The 23,820-nt window shown below is 38.5% G+C and overlaps 1 protein-coding gene across 28 annotated transcripts in view; it reads left to right on the top strand.

Moving 5' to 3' along the window:
* SORBS2 (sorbin and SH3 domain containing 2) overlaps positions 1-23,820 on the top strand; it is a 400,789-nt gene that overhangs the window by 228,493 nt on the left and 148,476 nt on the right. The window contains exon 5 of one of the 28 annotated variants that reach the window (XM_067551605.1): positions 20,445-20,504. The exons of the other annotated variants lie outside the window; for them this stretch is intronic. The gene's annotated coding sequence lies outside the window, so the exon portion shown is untranslated. The remainder of the gene's footprint in view (positions 1-20,444; positions 20,505-23,820) is intronic. 28 annotated transcript variants of the gene reach the window in all.

Raw genomic sequence — 23,820 nt, forward strand, 5'->3', positions numbered from 1 at the left:
TATAAGTCATTAGTTCATTAATGCTATGTATTAATTGATTAGAAATAGACTTAACTGCTTTTTAAAGTAGTTTTGCAGCCTGCTTGTGCAGCTCTTACTCACTACAGTGAGCACTTACTCATGGGTAAAACTGTATGAAATTTGTGGGGTGGGGAGACTGGTTCAAAAGTTGCAGCCAGCTTGTTAGACTACATACTTTATACCACAACTTTATCTTCCAAAACATGGCAACAATACAGAATAGACACGGTATGTCCATATGGCTCTCAAAGGCAAGCATGACAGATGGGTGAGCAGGCCACATGTGAGTGGTATTGCAACCCTATGTGCCTGGTCACAATGCCATTCATTTAAATATGGCCCAGCCCACCTCTTCATCATGCCAGGCCAAATCTGAGTGAGTGGCTTGCCACCTGGCACCCAGGGTCTCAACACCACTCAAATTTACAGTAATTATAAATAGTTGCGATTTCTGCAACAAAATCTTGGCCTGCGATTTTCCTACAGCCTTATTCATGGGAGTATTCTCAATGAAGTCCATGGGACTATCCACACAAGTAAGAGCTTCCCAAGGTGTGTTTGTTAGATGCTCTAATTGTTAGATATTTTCTGTTTCGGAAACAGCAACCCCTGTTCTTGTTTTTATAGCTCCAAAACAAATCACATTTTGTTTTCAAAACTTTTATTGACAGAGTTGTGAAACTTACTTTTTAAAATTTGGAATCATGCAGATATTTCCTACAAACATGAGAGAATTGAGTAAAGATTACGTAAATTGGTTGACATGTGCCCATCTCATTATTAATTTAATTTAGATTAATAAGAAAATTGCTGTATATGTATTAAATAGTAAGTGATAATTTAAAACTGGTTCCCAACCTGTGGCCCGCAGGGGCTTTCAGAGTGGCCCGCAGCTCCCCTCCTACTGGCTGCAGAAGGGAGCCGCTGCCTACGGACCCAGGCAGAGAACATTTCCGTAGGGCTAAAAGACCAGTTCAGGCTCCTTGATGCAACCAACAGGATAGGAGATCAGCCCTCCACTCCCCCTGACTGTAGCAGGGAGCAGGGAAAAATGCTCCACCTGGGTCCATAGGTGCTGGGATCCCTGCTGGAGCCAGAGGGAGGGGAGCTTAGAGACCCAAGTGGAGCCTACAGGGCTACAGGACGCGTGCGGTTTCCCTGCTGCAGCCAGGGAGATGGGAGATCAGCAAGGAGGCAGCCTCCTCGCTGAACTCCTTCCGTCTGGCTGCAGTGGGGGGAGAGAGCTGCTGGCAGAGATTGGTGGCCCTTCAGGGTTGCAAAAATGAAACTCTGGCCTCAAGCCAAAAAGGTTGGGAGCCATTGATTCAAAACATATTTGAGGACTCACATCTGCAGAATGGTATTTTGTTCTACTGGTCACTATTAGTGAACATTCAGCTATTTTGGTCAAAAATTACCTTCCAAAAGCCAGCTGCTCTTGCTATTTATGCATTTTTTCATTGCTTGTACTGATCAGTTGGGTTTTCAATTGTAATTTAAGGACCAGCTGGGAAATGATTTCTTGACTTTGATTTCAAAAGCAGGAAAGCATTTTTCACCTCCTTAAGTACCACTGATCTTAAGGTAAAGAATGGAACAACTTGTGAGTGCCAGTCAGAGCCAATTATAACTGGATTGACCTGCCAGGACGTTAAAGGAACACTATGGATTTAAATCCACACTTTGTCTGATTTTTGTTTGTTTTGTGCTTACTGTTAATTAGCATCTAAGAGTACTATACCTGAAAAAGAAAAGACAGTTTCTGTATTTTCAGTTTATTAACTTGATACATTTTGATAGCATTTTATGTGTTCAATTTCACTGTTTCTCCTATATAGTGGTTAAAATGTGTTTTTAATTCTCTCCCAAAATTGGTAGGTAAAATACTCACAATTACTTTTAACTCATTTTTAAATTAACGAGACATCCAATTTCATGATGGTCCTTTACAATTCTGATGATTTAGTCTCTGGTTTTTTACAAGAGGAAAATATTGCTTCTTTGTGCATCTGCCGTCAAAATCCATTTCACAGTTTCGTGCACATCCATATACTTGGACTAACTGGAAATAACCATCAAAAAGTGTTGCATTACATAGGAACAGGACTGGAAGGGTCCTCGAGACCAGTCCCATGACTTGAGCACATTAAGTTCTTTAAGCATTTTTAGCATCTGAGATGTAGTAATTTCCATTTTTATACACTCATGCCCATTAGCCATCTTGTCTTTGCTCCTATGTTCCATCTACATTATCATCCTTATTGAAGGTAGATACAAAGTATTCATTTAGTTTTTCTGGCCATATTTATATTAAATTATCTTTAATCTCTATCCTATTCCCACTTCTTCTTTTCTTGTTCTCTTTTTATTTATTTTATATATAAATAAATAAACCTTTTACTATTTGTTTGTTTCCTTTGCATGGTCTTATTCAACTTGACTCTTGGCAATTCACACTTTATCCCTACACTTTATGACCTCTAATATGCAGCTTTCTTTGCTGATCAGTCTCGTCTTCCATTCTTTGTGTGTTCTCTGCTTACTTATAATATCCTTTTGAGGTCATTATTCATTCATGTAAGTTCAGCAGAAATGCAAAATAATTCAAATAACAAAATTCCACATACCTCTTACATAGCTATAAACCAGATATTTAAACTGATTAAAATAAAATTCCATGAACAAAGCAAGTCTAGAACTTCTTAATAAAGGCCACATTTGACTTTAGCATTCTCGTTGAAAATGTCCTGTGTTTATCATTTCACATTCCTGTGTAGGAGAGAATTTCATTTCTATTGTTAATCATTTATTTTAACTTTCATTCTTTATATAAAATAATAGTAGTGGAATCTTTCAAACTGCAGTTCTCAAGGAATATATAGTACATGTCCTACACATACTCAGGCACAGGGCTACTTCTGTCAGTAATGCTAATCCCATGCTGAAGTGTCTGCAGGCTCAGACCCTCAGGTTACTACTATGTTTTTGAAAATGTGTTTGCATCTACAAAATTATTGGATTTTTCTGCAATTTTAAAGGTCCTGCACCCCATCTTTTGGCTTGGTTAAGTTGTATGCCTTCTTTATTCTCCTTGATGTTTGGGACTGCTGCAGACTGGTTCAGCCTTAAGGCTGCTCTAATTTAGGCCTGCTGGTAATGTCCCCAATGAGATGTTATGCCAGTCAGACACTGCCAGAACATAGCAGCATTGCTTCCTGACCAAAACTTTGATATTACCTTTACCTCTAGTTGGGAGTATGCTGATTCTGTAACACCTGGGACATCCCAATAATAGAAGAATCTTCAACTGCTTGATAATGACATATTTGCTGACACTGTCTTGCTATGGCAATGCATGAGAGCCATATAGGATGAGGATCTGGACCATTGCATTAGAACATATGTGCTTTTGTTATGCACAACATTTGAATATCCCAGCCCTCGATAAAGGATTTGAAAATAAACATCACAGCTGCTTTTATTTCTGTAATGGGCTGAACCAAACGCCAGCTCCAATCATTTCCCAACTTTAGAGATGTTTGAATTCAGTATCAAATTTTGTAGTTGGCACAGCGGATCATTTTGTGGCTAAGTCACTAGAAGGTGACTCAAGTTCTGTTTCTTGCTATCCCAAAGACTTTCCATAAGACTTTGGACCAGTCACTGATGCCAAACTTTTCTAATTTGGGTGCCTAAATTAGCACTGTTTCTGATTTTTCAGAAATATTGAGTAGCTGGCTGCTCTCATTTGCCTCTCTGTGCTGTTCTGATTTCAGTGAGGGCTATGAATGCCCAGCAGTTCAGAAAATGTTTATTTAGGTCCTTAAATATGGATTTAGATGCCTAACTTTAGATACCCAGGATTGAAAATTTTCAGTTTAATCTTGCTGTTTCCCAGTTTCCCTCTGTAAAATTGGGTTTAATACTTTCCGACATAACAGATTGCTTGAAGATAACTTCTTTAACATATGTGGGGTGCTTAGATACCAAAGAAATAACCATGAGACAAAAAGCATATTATAAAAATAATCTCTAATTTATATGATAAAATCTTGTACCAAAACCCCCAAGAAAATTTAACAAAAAAAAGACAGGTTTTAGATATATTTTTAAAATGTTCTTTTTTGAATCCTTCCTTGTCGTTGGTGCCTTAGAGTTTAATCTAACTACAGTGAAATGGCATAAGTGTTTTAAAATCTTTTCGCTGTCCCACTGTTTTGTTTTGCTGAGTAATGCTTCCTCATATCTTAATTCAAAATTACATCTGTGTTGTACAGTTTGAATGCATCAAATTATCTTTTACTTACCTGATTTCTTATCCCATTGGAACCCTTATCTACGACAGCAGTTGGTTACTGCAGTAGGACTAATCAATCTAAATCAGCCAGCAGATAGCCACAACATATTTAGGCCATTTGAATTTTCAGGTGCAGGAATATAATTTGTGTTCACATAACAGAATAACGCCATCTTAAACAAAATTGCTTAAAGAAACAGAAGGTATACATTTTTATTTCACCCAAACCAAAATATTTGCCAACATACTATAAACATTCTTAAGCAGAGCATTATATGTATATTATATGTAGTTCTATATCAATAAAGAAATAAATTTGTATACTTCCAGTTCTCTGAGTTCCAATACAGTAGAAACTGACCCAATGAATACATCCTCCAAATCTCAAATAAAGTTCTCTCAAAAGAATGTCAGTCCAAAGAGTTGGACAGATTAAAATATTAGTACAAGAAATGGATCTATTTCACACGTTTAAAATATAATTAAATCATAGAAGGTACACTTCATCCATGTATTCATTGGGTCACCTTTTCTATTCATCATAACTGGATGAAGTAAGTATGTTGTAACCTAAAGGGGGAATGTTTGGGTTAGTTAAAAGGAAAAAGAACAATGTTGCACTGGTTGTCTATAAAAGCTTTTGAATGGTCCCAGTTTTTCAATAATAATTTGTATTTGCTGTCAGCCTTTCACCATAAATTACTGTAATGACAAAACTACAGAAATACATCGGTTTATACATCGCCAAAGTAAATGTTTCTATCTTATTTTTAGAGAATCAGGAAAGCAAAGATCTTTGAGGACTGTTACTGTTAAATTCTGAGCTGAAAACTTCCATGGGAAAACAACTGACATTTTTCTTTCTCGGCCCTTCACCAACCTTTTGTACAGGGATAGATAAATTTGTGTCTTACTGCTGTGGCGTTTCCCAAGCCATGTAGGATCATGTACATAAAGGATCAGGCACATTCCACTCAAGGACTACAGAATAAAAGGATGGAAATGTGCCCAGACAAAGCAGATTGAAAGAAATGGTGTGGGGAGCCTAGCTATATGCTTGGGTACATCCTGTAATTGATAGTCTTCTTTAATTCTGCTGACTGGGAGATGGCAATAAACACTTGCTGGGTGGAATCTTGGTACTGGATTCTGCAAAGATTTAAACAAAAAGCTTGTGTTTAGTGGACCTGCTCACGTATGTAAAGTTAATCATGTGCATAGTCTTTGCAGCATCAGAGCCTTGTTTCATAAAATGGGAGAACAGTGAGCCATATTACAAATGAGTGTTATCAGATACAGTAGTTTCTAAATAGTATGTCATTTTACAGTGTTATATCATAGCACTTCTATCTCAAAAGCATTTATCTCAATCAGTTTAATTTTAATTCCTATCCTTCAACATATTGTTAAGACGCAGGTTTAAACCGATCTTAATGGTTATAGTATCAAGATTCTGTTTGGTTTCCTTTCTCTTTTGCGTATCTCTGAGCTGTACGCAGCTGAAAATAGAGATGTGCTCTAAAACATAGTGGAATTTAATGTGCAAGTAACAGTGGATTCTAAATGACACATTACAATGCACAGTAGTGTAGGTGACTATATAGTTATAAAATTATAATTAGGTATGTGGGAACTGAGAACATTTCCTATGGGGATGGCACTTACTGCAGCCAAGTTAAAAATAAAGCAACATGTAAAAATGTCATAAAAACATCTAGATGAGATTAATTATTAAAAAATATGCCCTCTGTGTTAAATAACCTGCGGGTTAAGCAGTACGGATGTAACTGATCTACACATTTTGTTGCAACAGATGCCAACTAATGCCTGAGCACCCCATGAATTAGTTCAGCGATGCTTATATGCAAAACAGTGAGGCCCTAAATGGCACTTATGTCTGTATTAGAAGAAGAAAAAGAACTGAAGTACATTTTGACAAATCTGATATCCTTGAAATTCATTTAATTTGGGGCTGATTCAAAACCCATTAAAATCAATGGAGGTCTCCCAGTGACCTCAGGACACCTAAGATCGTGCCCTTGGTGATTTTATACATATCATTGGGAAAGCAAAACAAGCACGCATCATAATACAGTGTCACTTTAACTGAGACAATGCTTTCGTAAAGGTTTCAAAATATTAATGCAATTTAAATATATTAAGACATTTTATTATATAATTAATTCAAACATTGAGATGACATTTCATTTATTATGAGTGGAGCTGGTAGCACTAGGGATGTTAAATAGTGGTTACAAAGGTAATCGTTTAAACTATTAAAATTGTATCGGTTAAACGATATAATTTTGTGTTGTCCTATTACACTCCACCTCATCCCTTTAGCCCCCAGGTAGCGCCCCCAGCCTGGCTCCAAAGGGGACTAGGAAATTTGGCTTGGGCATCGCCTTTGTGTCAGGGATGTGGTTTTTGCTGCCCCTATGAAAATCTGCCAAAATCTGGTCAAATAATGAGTGCATCTGAAAAAACACAGTTCGCACATGCTCAGTGGAGATTTGCTAGAGTTTAGCATCTAAACATCTCTGAAAATTCCATCCATGCTGAGCATGCTGAAACCCAGAGCTGCAGGGGATTCAACTAGACTTTCCCTGCAATTTGCTGTTTTGGGCCGTGCTGAGGCTAGAGCCAGAACTGCCTGTTTTTCAGTTCTGGCTCTAGCCTCAGCACGGCCCAAAACACCTCCTGCTGGCACCTGATTTGCATGCAAAGGGACCAAGAACTGAACCTGAAGTGGGGGAATAGATTGGGACAAGGAGCCTGTGAATATGGGGAAGACTAAGGCTGGAGGGTGGTGGGAGAGGAAGAGGGAAACTGAAACTAGAAATAGGGGTGGAAAAAGACTGGCGCTGGGAGGGGAGAAAAAGGGGACTAGGACTATATATTCACCTGAAGAGTACCCGGGGGGTATGCTAAAAGATTTTATTATTCTAGTGACTAATCTTTCATTATCTTAGCTAACGTTAGGGTCTCCAAAACCGATTAACCTTCAGCCAAAGATGGCTCAAGCTGAAAAATTCCTGATTCAAGTTCCGAGTAGTCCTTAAAGACAGCAACAATCTACTTACATTTTACAAAATGTGAAAGATTAGGTGCACTTTTAACAATGCTCCTAGATCTGAACAAGAGGAATTCCATTGAAATGTTCCTATGGTTATAAGCATGATATAACTGATCAGTGTAATTTACTATTCAACCTATTGTCCTTATGCATTCAGAATCGGGGCAGGAGATACTGTATTGTTGACAGAGTAAAGGATGAACTTTTTTCTGATCTTTTCTTTTATTTTTTTTTTTACATTTAATAATAAAAAACTTTATTAAATACTTTTTTCTGGGAGAAAATTTCTTAAGTATCTGAAGGAAGGGGAGGAAAACTGCCTGCTTGACTGTCTGGGATTGCAAAAAATAACTTAAATCCACACTTTATCATCTTTCAAATGCTTCCTTGGAAGAGATTAGTGGCTTGGGCAGTATTGTGGCTGGAAAGTGAAATCCTTCATTGGCTGGTGTATGGATAGCTTGCATCTCTTAAACAGTACAGCTGGAGGCTTGCTAGTGGTGCTTTTTAGCTTATATGTCTGACGTATGAAACATTCCACCCACTGCTCATTTCTCCAGAGGGGCATAATTCAAGAGCTTCTCAATCAAATCCACGTGGGCTAGCAGCATTCAACGGCAACAGTATGTCTTCAATTCTAAGGCGTCCAAGGCATCCCTTTCTGTGTATTCTGCTTGGCTGTCTGGTATGCTGAGTCAATGCAATAGACACTTTCTCTCTCCCTCTTTTAAGAACATTAAGAGCAGTTAACAAAGAAAAGACTGATAGTATGCATTCTCGTATTTTAACTCAGTGGGGCACATATGCCATTCTACCCCTCCCAAAAAACCACAATAATAAGCAAGTTAAATGAACGAACAGAGTATTCAAGTATTTTTATATAAACGATGGAGGGAGAGAGAATGAAATAAGATGAGCATATGATAAAACATTTATCCACATCAATAGAAATATATTATTGTTTCTCACAGGTGGAGAAATCAGAAACGAGAGAGAGTAAATTCCTCTGATCAGTAAGAATAAATGTGATGATAATTATCATGGTGACTGATTCATTTACATGCTTTAGTAAATATTACTTTTGAATAGAACTATAAGATTAAAGTGTTGTGGGAGATACTGAGCAGTCACATGGATAACAGAAACTGATCCATATTATAGACAGTGTATTCTAAGTAATGGTGAGAGCAGCTGTTCTTTAGCTAAACAGCTAAAATAAAAATAAGCATAATTTTAGAAACATTAGACACAAAAACCTATGTTATTTCTCTATCAAAAGTTCCCTTTCTTCCATGCTGCTATAGGCTATTGGTTATGGAATCAGGATAAAAAGGACTTGAAATGATGGCCCAGTATTTGTAACAATGCCTGGAAGGACAGACATATAACAGCATTCTGACATCATGACCATTTAATTAGGGTCTCTAGTGGGACACTCCTGAAAGTTGATGTCTTCATAGTATTGTACATAAAAAAGGTCAAAAACGGAAGTGCATCTTTTTCTCTACCCTGCTCGCTGTATTTTCTTTGCCTTTCTCAGTATTTTTCTCTTCATTTAATGCTGATGTGGATGAGGCTCAATTCTATCTGTTTTTAAAACAGCTTAACATTTTAAGCAATCTGAGTAACATTTGTTAGATTTACTGTTTGAAAATGATCTAACATGATTTTCCCACGATCACATTGTCTGCTAAATTGATAATGAACGATGACATGGCTACTGAACCAGAAAAAGACTAGAAAAAATATTAGGCTCTCCAAATCTTTCAGCTTCTTTTGTTTGAATACTTTCAATGAGACCTGATTGTAATCTTTGGAATTTATTGATCAGCATATCTGTATGTTTTAAAAAAAAGACTATCATTCAAACTCAGGAATAACTATACCTGCATAGCTAAGTAGTTCATTTATTCTGGTGTCCTGTCTCTAGAAGATGCATATTCTTGATGCTTTACAGGAAGGCACACATTCATAGTTTTCTTCTGTTCTCCATAATAAAATTTCACTGGAAATCTTAAAAGAAAAGCACAATTGAACCTGATGCTTGCAGGCTGATATAGAGTGTGTGAAATGATGTGAATGAAATTTCCTTTCCCAATAGCAAACAAATATGATTGAGCATTTTCAGAACTGAAAAAGTGTTGGGGGATTTAGATAATTAAAAGGATGGCCTTGGATCTGACTTTATACTGTAATTTGATATGCAGTGGTTAAACTGTGCCCTACCAAGATTATGTATAATCCAGCATTAAAAATCACCATTAAAAAATCTTTATAATGCACAACTTGTCTTGTGAAATTGTCTTAAATTCAATAAAATTGAAAGGAATACACCAGGAAAATTTTAAAAAATGGATCCCCAAAAATATATGCACAGGGATTTTTGGATGTAAAAGCTGACGACATAATAAATTTTTTAAAAACCCTGCAAAATAATTACATTTCCTGCGATATTTTGCTCTCTTCTCTTAGCAGCTGGTAGATTTCTTACTTATTCTGTGGCTGAAAGAGCAAGCAGATACCATTAATGCTGTAATGAGCTCCTCAGTGGAAATTTATCATCTCTCTCTCACATTTGAATATAATGACCTCTTCATCAGTCTATCCGTATCTTATTGTTTTCCTTTTATACTTTATCTTACCCTTTCTCCCTTCCCCCCACCAGGCTTTATACATTGTTTGAAACACATCTTCTTTGGCCTGGCAATCTCTATAGGGTTGGCTACTCTTTTTTGAAATTTCCAGAGTTCCATTGTTTCTTAGAATATTTATTTAGTACTGTTATCAGTGTAATGCACAGGAGTCCTGACTGTGGACCAGGATCCCATTGTGCTGGGTACTGTACAACACAGAACAAAAGATAGTCCCCTGCTATAAGACAAAAGACAACAGAGAGAGACAGACTGACCAATGGGGAAATGTAAGGAGACCATGAGACAATATTGGTGAGCAGGGTAGGCAGTGGTCTCAGCAAACCAGCGGCCTGTTGAGGTAGAGGGTGTATGTAATTTATTACAGTAGTGCTTAGACGCCCCAACCAAGAATGAGGCCCCATTTTGCTATGTACTGTACAAACATATAGTAAGAGATGCTCCCTGCTCTGAAGTGGTCCAGGTGCAATTGAAACAGAGAGGAACTATCACCTTCCTGCTCCATGACTTTTATATGCAGCCCCAAATATTTTTGCTGCAACATCGCTTTTGAAGATTCATATCTATTTCTCAGTTATCTGTCATCCCTTGGTCTCTTTCCGAATTGCTGCTTTCCAGATGCCTCGCTCTGATTCAGTATCTGATTTCCTCAGGTGTACTACCTTGCATTTTTCTAAGTTGTGTTTCACTTTGTTGTTTTCTTCCCAGGTTTCTAGCCTTGGCAGGTCCCGCTCTATTACTTCTTTATCCTCTCTGGTGTTAGTAACACCATCCAATTTAATGTCATCTGCATAGCATTTGCCTCTTATTCCAGATCATTAAAGAAGATGTTAAATAGGAGATTACCTAAAGGAGGCAGCCGGGGATTAAAAAGTAGGAGATGAGCAGATGGAAGAATAGGAGAAAGGGAGACCTTAAAAGCATTCAGACTTAAAATCCACCAAAGCTGAAAAAGTTTTGAGGTTCATGCAGCAAATACAAATAGTTAATAGTAACTGTTTTTAATCATATAAGTTTAACCACTATGCCAAGTAGAATTTTCTTAGTCGTGTTTTCTTTGGCTATTTATACTGGGAAGAATAGCAGTTCTTTTGCTTTAAATAGGGGTGAGGCATGTAGGACTATATTAGGTATGAAACCAGTAGACAGCAGAGCGCATACTAGTTGTGTAAACTGTAGAAGCCTTGTCATTTTGAGTGGCATTATGTGGAACAAAGAGCAAATATAGTCAAAATAGCCATTGTATTAAAGTGAAAATTGGAGATTACATAACATTGCTAAAAGTTTCCAGAAGATGTAATAAACACTTTTAGAAAAAGTTGCAAAACTAATATTACATAAAACACAATTTTAGTTTTGTGTATTGTGTATGATAAGTTCATCCTCGTCTTGAGAGAGCATTATGTGACAGTTGCTAAACTCTCCACTTCTTTCTGTTGACACTTAAGGTAAACTCAAGTACCTTGAGTGTACTGTACTTGTGCTAAATGCCACTTATGGTTCTCCAAAGCAGGCACAGTGCATGCTAAAGTGCTACTGGTGATAGTACACAGCAATATTTAAAATATTTTAAAATGTTTTTAGTATTTATAGTTACAAGCTTGACCGAAGGAAGAAAGAAGTTGTCACATCTGAGTTACATTTAGACATCTGAGTACACTATCTGATTCATTCCTTTATCATGGGCTAAGCATTAACTTAAGTAAAGGATTTATTGTTCTGAAAGGAAAATAGATCTGTCTGTTTGTTTTATTTGTTTGTTTGAATTAAAGAACAATTTCCTTTAACTTATCTATTTTTCTGTGGGATATTAGACTATATAAAGAAAGAAAGAAAGATCAAAGGGTGGGAGGCAAAGGATATACGAATATTCTATAAGTCAATCTTAGCTGATTTTTGCTAAATTTAGAATAAATTAACTGTACAACTTTAACTGCTGTGGAATACAATAATTGTGTTATTTTAACAATCTCATGTACATAATTTTTTTTTTATGGACAAGTTAGTAAAAACCTGTCACCTTATTAGTGACTATGGTATACCAGCTGAGTTTTCATTATGCAATGAACAACTCTGCCTACATATATTGGTCTAACACTTTAGAATGGATCTAGTGCTACCCAAAGTGATTTTGGGATGAGTGTATTTTGTATATGAAAGGCAAAGAGGGACAGAGAAAGTAATACATATAATGACCTCTTGGTGAAAGCCCATCGCTCCTAATAGGAGTGGTGTGAATAGTGAGAAGAAAACATGTCCATAGAGAGGAGTTGTTTATAATTAGAAATGGCTATTTTCAGGTATTTTATCTTCACACGTCTTATGGGTTCCATACCCTGCAGGAGAGAGCACCCATGCAATGTACACTGTGATACATGAATGCTGAAACTGCCAATGTCACCTATTGATAATAGATGAAAATTGTAAATGATCAGTAGTCTGCAAAACACCAGTATACAAATGATGTAAATAAGCAGTGGTTATGTTTCTACTGTTTGTGCTCATTACTGCAAGCTAATGAACCAGTTTTATTATCTCCTGTGCAGTGAATTTTAAACCCTGGTGTAGCTACATTGATTTTTGCCCAAGAATTGGTTGTTAAGATGTCTTCCTTTTATTTAGACTTTTGGGAAATTGGGTGAAATTTTCAAAAGCGCCTGAGTCGCATTTTCAAAAAGTAATGAAAGTCAATGGGGTTTAGGCTCCTAAGTCACTGGAACACCTTAGTAAATTTTACCTGTTAGTTTTAAACATAGTTCTCCAACATACAAAGCACTGGCATAAAGGGTAGGGGCTGTTGTGAAATGTTTACTTAAGCATTAACATTGGTACAGTCTAACATTCTAAAAGGTTCTTTTGTATTATCCTGGATCTATTATGATATTAAGCCTATGTTCTTGAGGGGCATTGAGAAATAGCTTGAACCCAGTAGTTTGTGGATCCATGTCTCCTAAATTTACTGAACTGTTTTGTTTCTTATTGTTTTTATTAAATTCAAGTGAAATTACATTAAACTATGGGCCAGATTCTCAGCTGGTGTAAATTGATATAGTTCCATTGAAGTCAGTAGAGTTGTACTGATTTATACCAGCTGAGGAGGCCCTACATGTAGTACATTTAATTAACTAAAACACATAAAGAAGAGAAATCGCCTCCCTGAGATGATTTCTTTGGCATTCCAGAAAAGGGTTAAAAAAGACTGGCTGTTTCATGTCAGTGACACTACTGATCCTTCCTTCCACCCCCACAGTTGTATTAAAAGCTAATATTATTTTATTCATTTGTAAAAGTGTTAGGCAACTACATTTAAGGCCCTTTAAACACCCTCCATCTTCCCACACATCCAGTCTTATAGCTGATTTCCTGCTCTGTATAGTGAATTCCATCAAAATGCACATAACCATGCCAGTCTGTATAGCTTTCTTGATATTTTTTCTCTCACACTTGTGTATGGTTTCTTTTGAGAGAAACATCCTGAAATTTCCCTTGTTACTGAGAGACATCTCGAGGGGGGGAAATAATAATAATGATAAGGGAGACAGTAATTGCAGATTTTGAATTTAAGTACAAAGGTCAATATCAAATTGTTGTTTTTCCAGCACACTGCTAGTCAAATTCCTTGATAAACTTTTCTTTTAAGTGAAAATAAATTGAAGGAGGTGAGAAGACAGACCTCTAAGATCACCAGCACATGCAATGGCTTGAGTCATTCACAGTTACATATTCTTTGGGGTTGTTGGTCGTTTAGCAAGGAGTACTGCATACTGTAATTGAAATAAGCCACCTTACATAGAGGTCCTTTAAAAACTCCATTAAGGGTAATACCAAAAGTACAGGGAATTCTTTTTCACTGAATCTCAAGGTACAGAATTCCCTGATAGAAGGTAGCATATCAAGTAGTTGGGAAAAGAGCGAGTTTTAACATTATATGTGTTCATATGAGATGTTAGTGAATGCCTAGCATCTTTGTGATTATGCAGCAAAATATAGTCCTGCTTGCCTAAGGGTCCCATAACACATAGTTACCCCAAGCCCACCAATCAGAGTGCCACCCTATATCTCTTGTCTGCTGTACTGTATGACTCCAACAGCTCTTGGCCATTCATTGCAGAGATTGAGGCCCAGATTCTTATTGTGCCCAAAAGTGGGCACAGGTGGAGATGGGGTACAAAGGAGAGCCCCAACCCTGAGACCAGTTCTGTGTTAGCTGGATCCCGAATGTTAGTTGGCTATAGCCCCAAGAGGGACTTTCTCCTAGTTACCTCATAACCCATCCACTTCATCAGGGATTGGAAGAGAGTGATGTAAATCAGCTATGCCAACTCTGACAGCCAGGGATTTTTACACATTGGGATAGCCAGTTAACATAGCTTTCCAAATGCGTTGAGCAGCACTAAGCAATTAGAGCAGGGGCTGAAGATCTGGCCTTAAATTTCTAGTTCCCTTTCACACTCATCCCATTTGGATAGTCATATTTTAGCTCCACTTCTTAATCCCTGGTTTAAGGAGGAATCAAAAACCATGCATTCTTACAAAAAGGAATAGGTGAGGTTGCCAGCAAGATGATGGTTGGACTGAGGTATGTCCTGTGTGCAACCCCTGGTTGGGCTACACCTAGCTTACTGAGAGAGCTGAATGAAATGATTCCTGGAATGTGATTAACTGATGCACCAGCAAGGACTAAACCCAGCCTGCTTCCCATACCCACTGCCCTAGATTCAAATAGTGATCAACCTCCTCCTGCAGAAGATCTATTCTGCTGGGTCGGGGACAGGACGTGAGTAGGGTATTATTGGTCTTGCTGAAGATCTTGCTGGTGGGAGGAGAAAATCTAGTCTTTCAGTGCTTCTTCCCCTAAAGATCATGCTACTAGAGGAGGAAGAAAGGGATTAGACTTTATTAGCTTTCTTTTCCAGAAGATCTTGCTGCTTAGCTCTACTCCCCTGCTTCTTTTCCTTAGAGGGATGCTGTGTGTTTTGCTAACCACTAACTTCTATGCACAGCTGAAACTGTAGTTCAGACATACTCATTCCACCTATTGTAGTGACAGAATATCTGTAAGGAAGGGGAGGCTTCCTTCATCACAAAGACATTTTCACATTTCAGAAACTACTTTCATTGTACATGGTACAGTGTATCTACAGAATGGTGTGCTATCTTATCTCCATGAAGTAGAGAACATTAAGCTAATGGTATTGGATGGAACACCTCCCCCCGCACCTAATACAACATTTAAGAGCAGCGATATTCCGACAGAAGCTCACAAGCCACAAGTGGCTCTTTAACATGTCTCCTACGGCTCTTTCCAGCACACAATAATTAATCCCCATCTTCCTTCAGCCATCCACCCAGCTCCCCCCAAGTTGCCCCTCTTTCCCCCAGCTTCCCCATTCAGAGCCCAGAAATCACTTCCCCGACGCCCATCGTCCCCTTGGATATTCCCCACAAACCTAGCTGTCTCAAGCTTCTCTACCAAACTATCCGGCTATACCCAGACACCCTCCACAAACACAGATCCCTCAACCACTGCCATCCTGCTACCTTCTGGACATACCTACAATATCTGGCTTCCCCCTCCCTGACTGTTAACTCTAGCCACCGAGCTTGCTCCTATTTTACCTCCGAGCATCCCCACAAACACAATTTTCCTTTACTACCCCCCAGCTATCTTATTCTCCCTGCCCCCTGATATTTCCTAGTTGCTCCCATCATCTGCCCAGATACCCCCACAAACACAGCTTCTCTAGCTTTACCTACTCAGGATCCAACTACTTGCCAGACACCTTTCCGCACCCATGCAACTGCCACAGTTGCCAATCCCACCACTTCCTGGAACAAAATTCACTGACCTAAAGCTTAAATTTATGTTCATATGCAACTTATTTGCTGGTATGCCAATTAGCTGATTAGCATATTTGCAAATAATTGCATAAAAGTTGCATATGAAGCTGTGCAGAAATTGACAGCTGTGAGGACTGACCACACATTCAGAATTTGAAAGCTAAATAACAGAAACCTATTCGACCATTTTCCTGTGGTACTTTGGCTACTTGGTTCCACTTACCCCAAATGACTTTAATGGGAGCTGAAGAGCTCAGCTCTTTGCAGGACTGTGGCCAGGGGCCAGCAAAGCAATTAAGCAGATGCTGAATTTTAAGCACCTAAGTAGGCCCAGGGGCATACTTCAGCATGTGTTTAAGTGCTTTGCGGAACTTGGACCTAATACAGGCACTCACACGGTCCTACTGCTACAGTGTATATTATTATATTACTGTATATTAAGTAAATCCAAACAAAAAAAAACCTCAGTCTGTACCTTTTCTTATGACTTAGTTATATTTTTATCAGTTTCAGTATTATTTATTTTTTTGTTGATGTATGCACTTACATACACACAATCTACTTGATTGTGGAGCTGATTTTTCTTGCCTTGAGTTTGGATGATTGTGGTATGCCTATGAGCTGCCTATCAGAGGCATTTTCATATAAACCAGAAAACACTGTTTTCTGAACACTGGGGCACAGCAGGGCAGGGATTTCTTTCTTCACAACTTCACATGTGAGTTGCTATGGTCATGATCTTATCATTTGCAATTTGTCATGCTACTTTCTGTGCCACCTGTCTCTGCGGTCTCATCTCTCCCATTCCTCTGCCATTGGCTGTGAGTCTGAAACAAATCTTTTGAGGATTATGGAAAAATATAAAAGAAGAAAAGAGAACTAACAGGCATCACCCTTTCCCATGAGTTTTGGCTCTGCAAGTTCTGGTAACAACAAAAACTGAAATGGGAGCACTGATTGTCACTAGCCACTATAACACTTACTACACTGCAACCTGGTTTTAGAGCTGTGCAGCTACCTGATCAAAAACACTGTTGCATGCAGTGGTGTTGTAACTGTGTTGGTCCCAGGATATTAGAGAGACAAGGTGGGTGAGTTATCTTTTATTAGATCAACTTCTGTCGGGGAGAGACACAAGCTTTTGTCCTACACAGAGCTCTTCTTCAGGTATTATTTCCCAGACCTGAAAAAAAGCTCTGTGTAAGCCTGAAAGTTTGTCTCTCTCACCAACAGAAGATGGTCCAATAAAAAATATTATCTTACTGACCTTGTGTTTCTGATTAAAAACCAGTGATTTTAGAAAATGCCCATATTTCCCACCTTTTCTTTCTCCTCCATTCAATATATAAAGTGCCAAACAATAATCAGGACTGGATTTTGGGGCAGGTGTCCCAGGTGACCACCTCGGGTGCCGGGCTTGGGGAGCGCTGGGCTCAGGGTGCTGTTTTTGTTGTTAGCAACAAAAGGGAAAATAGAATGTTTGAAGTAAAATGTTTCAGGTGTGCTGTACGTGGATTAATTTTTCATTAACCTCCTAGAATCATGCAGGCAAATCATGCATCAAAATAATGAAATGGACTACAAATGCAATAAAAAATAAGATATTCAAAAGTTAACAGAGGGGAAGGGCGCCGAAGACACTCCTCGCTTGGGGTGCCATTTGGTCTAGGGCAGTGGTTCCCAACCAGTGGCCCACAGGCCAAAAGTGGCCTGTGGGGTCTTTCAAGTGGCCCGAGGCTCCCCTCCCGCTGGCTGCAGAAGGGAACCACTGCCTAAGTACCCAGGCGGAGTGCATGGCCAGTGCAGGCTCCTTGCTGCAGCAAAAGGGATGGCAGATCAGCGCTCCCCTCCCCCTGGCTGTAGCACAGACCACGGCGAAGCGTTCCACCTGGGTCCCTAGGTACGGGGTTCTCTGCTGGAGCCAGAGGGAGGGGAGCACTGATCTCCCATCCCCCTGGCTGCAGAAGGGAGCCACTGCCTAGGGACCCAGGTGGAGTGCAGGGTTTTCTTGCTGCCGCCAGGGGGATGGGAGAGCCTCCTTGCTGAACTCCTTCCCTCTGACTACAGTGGAGGGGGAAGAGGCAGAGACAGGTCGCCCTTCAGGATTGTAAACATTATATTTCTGGCCCTTGAGCCAAAAAGTCTGGGAACCACTGGTCTAGGGCCAGCCCTGACGATAGTACAGTTATTGCAGAGAAAAGGCTAACAGCATTATCTGACTCTTTTTAATTCCCACTAAAACAATTCCCTATTCATTTGCAAAAAGGTTCTGAGCACCTAATAGTGACTCAAGTGACTCAAGAGAAAGTGCAGGAGAACAGTTTCCACGGTATTTGAACTGATTGTGACTACCCATCCCTAGTGTAAATTCAGTGATTGATTCTCCTCCCCAGTTGTGCAGATACTTTATCCACCAGGCTGCAGTCCTTGGTAGGAGCTCAAGTGATGCATCTGTCAAACAAGATTAATGCAGATCTTAGTCACCCTTCCTCTTACAAATCTGGAAACCCCTTCCCTCTTCTCCTCCCCAAACATCTGGATGTTGCGGACTACCTAACAAAAACAAAATAAGTCACTTGTTTGCCAGATGTCACAGATGTATGCATCCTGCTGCTCAGCCATCTGCAATCATGGCCGTTGCTTAATTTACCAAAGACGCATTTTGGTGGAGTGGGGAAAGGTAAAGAATACATTATAGGGATGATGACTATAAAGGGGATGTACACTGGAATTCACTTGATGAAAATAAATTGTCTGCTATAAAATCATATTTTCTATTTGCTAATGTTTGTACTTCGGAGAAAAGGGTAGGGGATAAATCAAGGAGATGTATTTGAACTCATGTTAAAAAAATGTCAGTCCCTTTCATTTCTGGTGGCATCCATCCATCTTGTGGAAATAGTGCTGAATGCGTCTGAGAAAATATTTGATTCAGTCAGTCATGTTCAAACAATTCACTTGGGTTCTTAACACCAAGAACACATTTTTGCAGGTAACTGATCAATCAAATGATACATTAATAGGGGACAGGGCTTTTGTTTGTTGTATGTAGTAGTGTATATACACATATTTTGTCTGGTTTACCTTCCTCATCCCAAATGAAAAAAGTGTATTAAGTCATGATAAATGACAATCACTAATAACATGATCAACTTAATTTATTTCATTCAATGGATGCTGAGCTGACAATATTATATTACTGTTCATCTAGGCCCAGATTCAGAAAGGTATGTAACCTGCCTAACTTAAACACATGAGTAACCCCATTGACTTCAGTGGGCTTTATTCATTTATTTATTTAGATTTAAAGTAATTGAAAAGATTCCTTCCTTCCTGAGGCTCTAGGCACACTAACACACAATTAATAATACAATAAAATCCTAGCAACATTAAAGGAATCATTCCAACAGGAACCAGCTAGCCAGCTACCTACAGAAACTCCTTTTTGACCTTCTATCATTGTGGGAAGCATAACTTCAGTCCTCTCCAAAAATCCTGTTGAATGGATGGGGTTTTTTGCGGCATACTTGAAAGGTCATTAAATTCATGCTATTTTGTACCAAGTGGCAGAGCAAGTTCCAGAATCCCGATATCCTGACAGAGAACACCCTGACAGCTGTCTCCTCTCTTTTATAATGAGAGGGATCCAGCTCAAGCCCCCCACTCAACTGCAATTATGGCACAACTAGATGTGATCTGCCAGATAGGCCAGTCTCAGTCCATTTAGCATTTTATGGGTCATAACCAACACTTTGAACTCCACCTGAAGACCAATAAGCAGCCAGTGCAGATTTCAGATCACTAATGACACGTGCTCCCAGAGAGCTGCCCTGCTCAATAAGCAAACAGCAGCTGGTTTTAAGGTGTAGCCCTATGTAGAGCACATTGCAATAGTCTAATCTTGTTGTGATAAAATCATGACTAACAGTGCTGGGATATCTTTATATCCACAGGGTTAAACCCACATGGAGCGTATTTTCAGAAAGCAGTGAAACTAACTAACTACTTACAAAACACCATGAAGGAAACAAAAGGAAATTCACTTTTTTTCTTTTCTCTAATCCTTTTAAGTTTTATAGCTGCATTGGGAATTGCTTTAAATGACAGTTGGTAAAAAATTCAGTCAGAGGTGTGACTTTTAAGTTTATGGTGTCTCTTAAAATTCTATTATTAATATTAGTAATGTTTTAAGTGTCCCTAAATACTCAACCAAAGGAGTTTAAAAATCATTTTAGATTAGCAGCACTGATTTGTTAAAATGCAAGGCCATGATTTTGATGGATGTGCAGCTTGTATTGATTTATGTGCATGCACGAAAGACCAGAATTTGTCTCTAAATCTTTATATGGGTACTCAAAATCAAATTCCTCAGAAATGTGTTTGGTGATTTGTATGCAGCCTCTTATTAACTGTATGCAGCTTGCTGTAGAGAGTACTCTCCTTAGACCTCTACAACTTCTTGGTTATTGACAACATAGTTTGTTATAGTTTTAGCAAGAAAAAGTAAAGTATTGTGCATCAAACTTTGGCATGAACTAAATACACTTTATGTAAATAGATCAAAGCCACCTGCAAGAAATCATTTTGACATCTTGGTGTACAAAGAGTTCCGTACTTGGTGAGTCTTTGCTGGAAGTCTGAGTAGTGTTATATTTTATAGCCTGTTTTCATGGGACCATCACTGATTCAGTTCCAAGCTAAAAGAATACTTTAAAATGCTGTCTGTTGTAGCAGCATGAAAACACTCCAAGAACTTGATGCTTTCAAGAGTAATTTGTGGCTATTATGTAAGCCTAAAGTTATATTCAAAGACAGTTTATCAACACTGAAGAAATATAGATTAGACTTGCTTTAATCTCTAAATGGTCCACTGAGAATTCTCAGATGCTTACTTGCAGATAGTTTTAGCATACATAAAATATTGAGAAATTTTATTAGCCACCGCATATTATTATCTCAGCTTCTCTAGGGTGATCCATTTTTTTAACATCTGCCCTGTTCCTTCTCTGAATGTATAGCAAAAGGAAATTTACTTTTAAATAGTATTAGCAGTATTAAAACACCTTATTTGAGTAAGGAATCAGTATGGTTGTCTTTTGAGGCATCATTAAAAATAATGTTGAATTTCTACAGCAGTACAAAGTACATTCTGCATAGGCTTCAGTATGGGAGAATAAACTGAGTGAGGAACCAGGATTCAGGTTCTCACTCAATTCCTGTTGTCTTCAGTGGGAATTCAGAATACTCAGCACCACTCAGTATATGACCCTTTGTTTATTATTATTAATAGTATTTATTACCGTAAAACTTGGAATCCCTCCTGAGATTCGGGCCTCATTTAATATGCTAGTACATTCTAACCAATGCACCATTCTAATCGTACTCACAATCATTCTTCAAAGTGGGAGGTCGAGGAACAGTATATGGTAAAAATAGAAGGGAAACTATTGTAACAATTAGTTTTGTATTAAATAAAAAAAATCTGATTTTCTTTTCCTATTCCTGTACTTGGCGTAGGAACAGGGAGGGAGGGAGAAAGGAGGATATAAGCCACTCTTGCACTCTAGTTCTTGGCCCTTTTGGAGGCCTGCTCACCCAGTGGTGTAAGTTAGAGCAGCCTCTTCATGTAATAAGATAGCTGAGAATGGTTCTGGACACATCCACTCCTGCCCTGGCACACCCCAAATATACGAAGCTGAGGGGGAAGTGTAGAGCCATTTCAGCAGCAGTGTTCTGGCTGGGGAACCCTCTTATATCAGGGTATTCCTTAGGGGCTCTTTCTGCAACTCTCTGCCTCCATGCCCTTTATTGCCCCTTTACACCAATAGAGCATCCTGAATGGGCCAGACAGAAGAGAGACTCAAGCCTCTGAACTATTAAATAATGTTAAGGTTATGACGCACATGGTCTGTATTGGGGAAATTCAGTTCAAGCTTATCTTTATCTCAAATCAGTGTGATAAACACAAGCACAGCATTAGGAGTTAAGGGAAGCATGTTGGATTTAATTAAAGATATCCTACCTCCTCTTCGGTGGTTATTTCCTTGTTTGATATTTGTTTGTTTGCTTGTTTTGTCCTCTTGTTAGTTTTTGTTTTTAAATGTCAGAAAGAGTAAGAATCCCCAAACCCAAGAGACTCAAACTCTTCCAGCTTCCTGGATTAATGTATTTATAATTTGTGTCTGTGCATATTATTATCCTTTAAGGAACACACAGATGTATTTGGAAACACCAAAATAGCTCACCATGGTAGCATTTACTTCAGAAAGAGGAACTACACAAAAATGAGGAAGTTAGTTAAACAGAAATTAAAAGGTATAGTGCCAAAAGTGAAATCCCTGCAAGATGCATGGACACTTTTTAAAGACATCATAATACAGGCTCAGTTTAAAGGTATACCCCAGATTAAAAAACCTAGTAAGAGGATCAAAAAAGGGCCACAGTGGTTAAACAACTGCTTCTTTTACTTTGTTGGAGGCAAAAAGACACTCTTTAAAAAGTGGAAATTAAATCCTATTGAGGAAAATAGAAAGGAGCATAAACTCTGGTAAGTGAAGTGTAAAAATATAATTAGGAAGGCCAAAAAAGAACTTGAAGAACAGCCAGCCAAAGATTTAAAGAGTAACAGAATTGTTTTTAACTACATTGGAAGAAGGAAACCTGCTAAACAACCGGTGGGGCCACTGGACAATTGAGATGCTAAAGGCACACTCAAGGAAGATAAGGATGTTGCGGAGAAACTAAATGAATTCTTTGCATCAGTCTTCACGGCTGGGGATGTGAGGAAGATTCCCAAACCTGAGCCATTCTTTTGAGGTGACAAATCTGAGGAACTGTCCCAGATTGAGGTGTCATTAGAGAAGGTTTTGGAACAAATTGATAAATTAAACAGTAATAAGTCCCCAGGACCAGATGGTATTCACCCAAGAGTTCTGAAGGAACTCAAATGTGAAATTGCAGAACTACTAACTGTGGTATGTAACCTATCATTTAAATAAGCTTCTGTACCATATGACTTGAGGATAGGTAATGTGATGCCAGTTTTTAAAAAAGGCTTCAGAGGCGATTCCAGCAATTACAGGCTGATAAGCATAACTTCAGTACCACGCAAATTCTTTGAGAGGGTCAACAAGTATGTGAATAAGGGTGATCCAATGGATATAGTGTACTTAGATTTTCAGAAAGCCTTTGACAAGGTCCCTCATCAAAGGCTCTTAAGCAAAGTAAGTGGTCATGGGATAAGAGGGAATGTCTTCTCCTGGATCAGTAATTGGTTAAAATATAAGAAACAAAGGGTAGAAATAAATGGTCAGTTTTCAGAATGGAGAGAGGTAAATAGTGGTGTCCCACAGTGGTCTATATTGGGACCAGTGCAGTTCAACTTATTCATAAATAATCTGGAAAAAAGGGTAAACAGTGAAGTGTCAACATTTGCAGATGATACAAAACTATTCAAGATAGTTAAGTCCAAAGCAGACTGCAAAGAGTTACAAAGGGGTCTCGCAAAACTGGGTGACTGGCAACAAATGGCAAATGAAATTCAATGTTAATAAATGGAAAGTAAAGAACATTGGAAAACATAATTCCAAATATACATATAAAATGAGGGGGTCTAAATTAGCTGTTAACACTCAATAAAGAGATCTTGGAGTCGTGGATAGTTCTCTGAAACTCAGTGTTCCACTCAGTGTGCAGTGGCAGTCAAAAAAGCTAACAGAATGTTGGGAATCATTAGGAAAGGGATAAATAATAAAACAGAAAATAATATATTGTATCTGTATAAATCCATGGTATGCCCATATCTTGAATATTGAGTGCAGATCTGATCACCCCATCTCAAAAAAGATAGATTGAAATTGGAAAAGGTACAGAAAAGGGACAAATATAGTAATTGGGGTATGGAAAAGCTTCCATGTGAGGAGAGATTAATAGGA

Source organism: Emydura macquarii, unplaced genomic scaffold (genome assembly GCF_026122565.2).
Source record: "Emydura macquarii macquarii isolate MOO-44397 ecotype Brisbane River unplaced genomic scaffold, CSIRO-AGI_Emac_v2 contig_1363, whole genome shotgun sequence".
NCBI lineage: Eukaryota > Metazoa > Chordata > Testudines > Chelidae > Emydura > Emydura macquarii.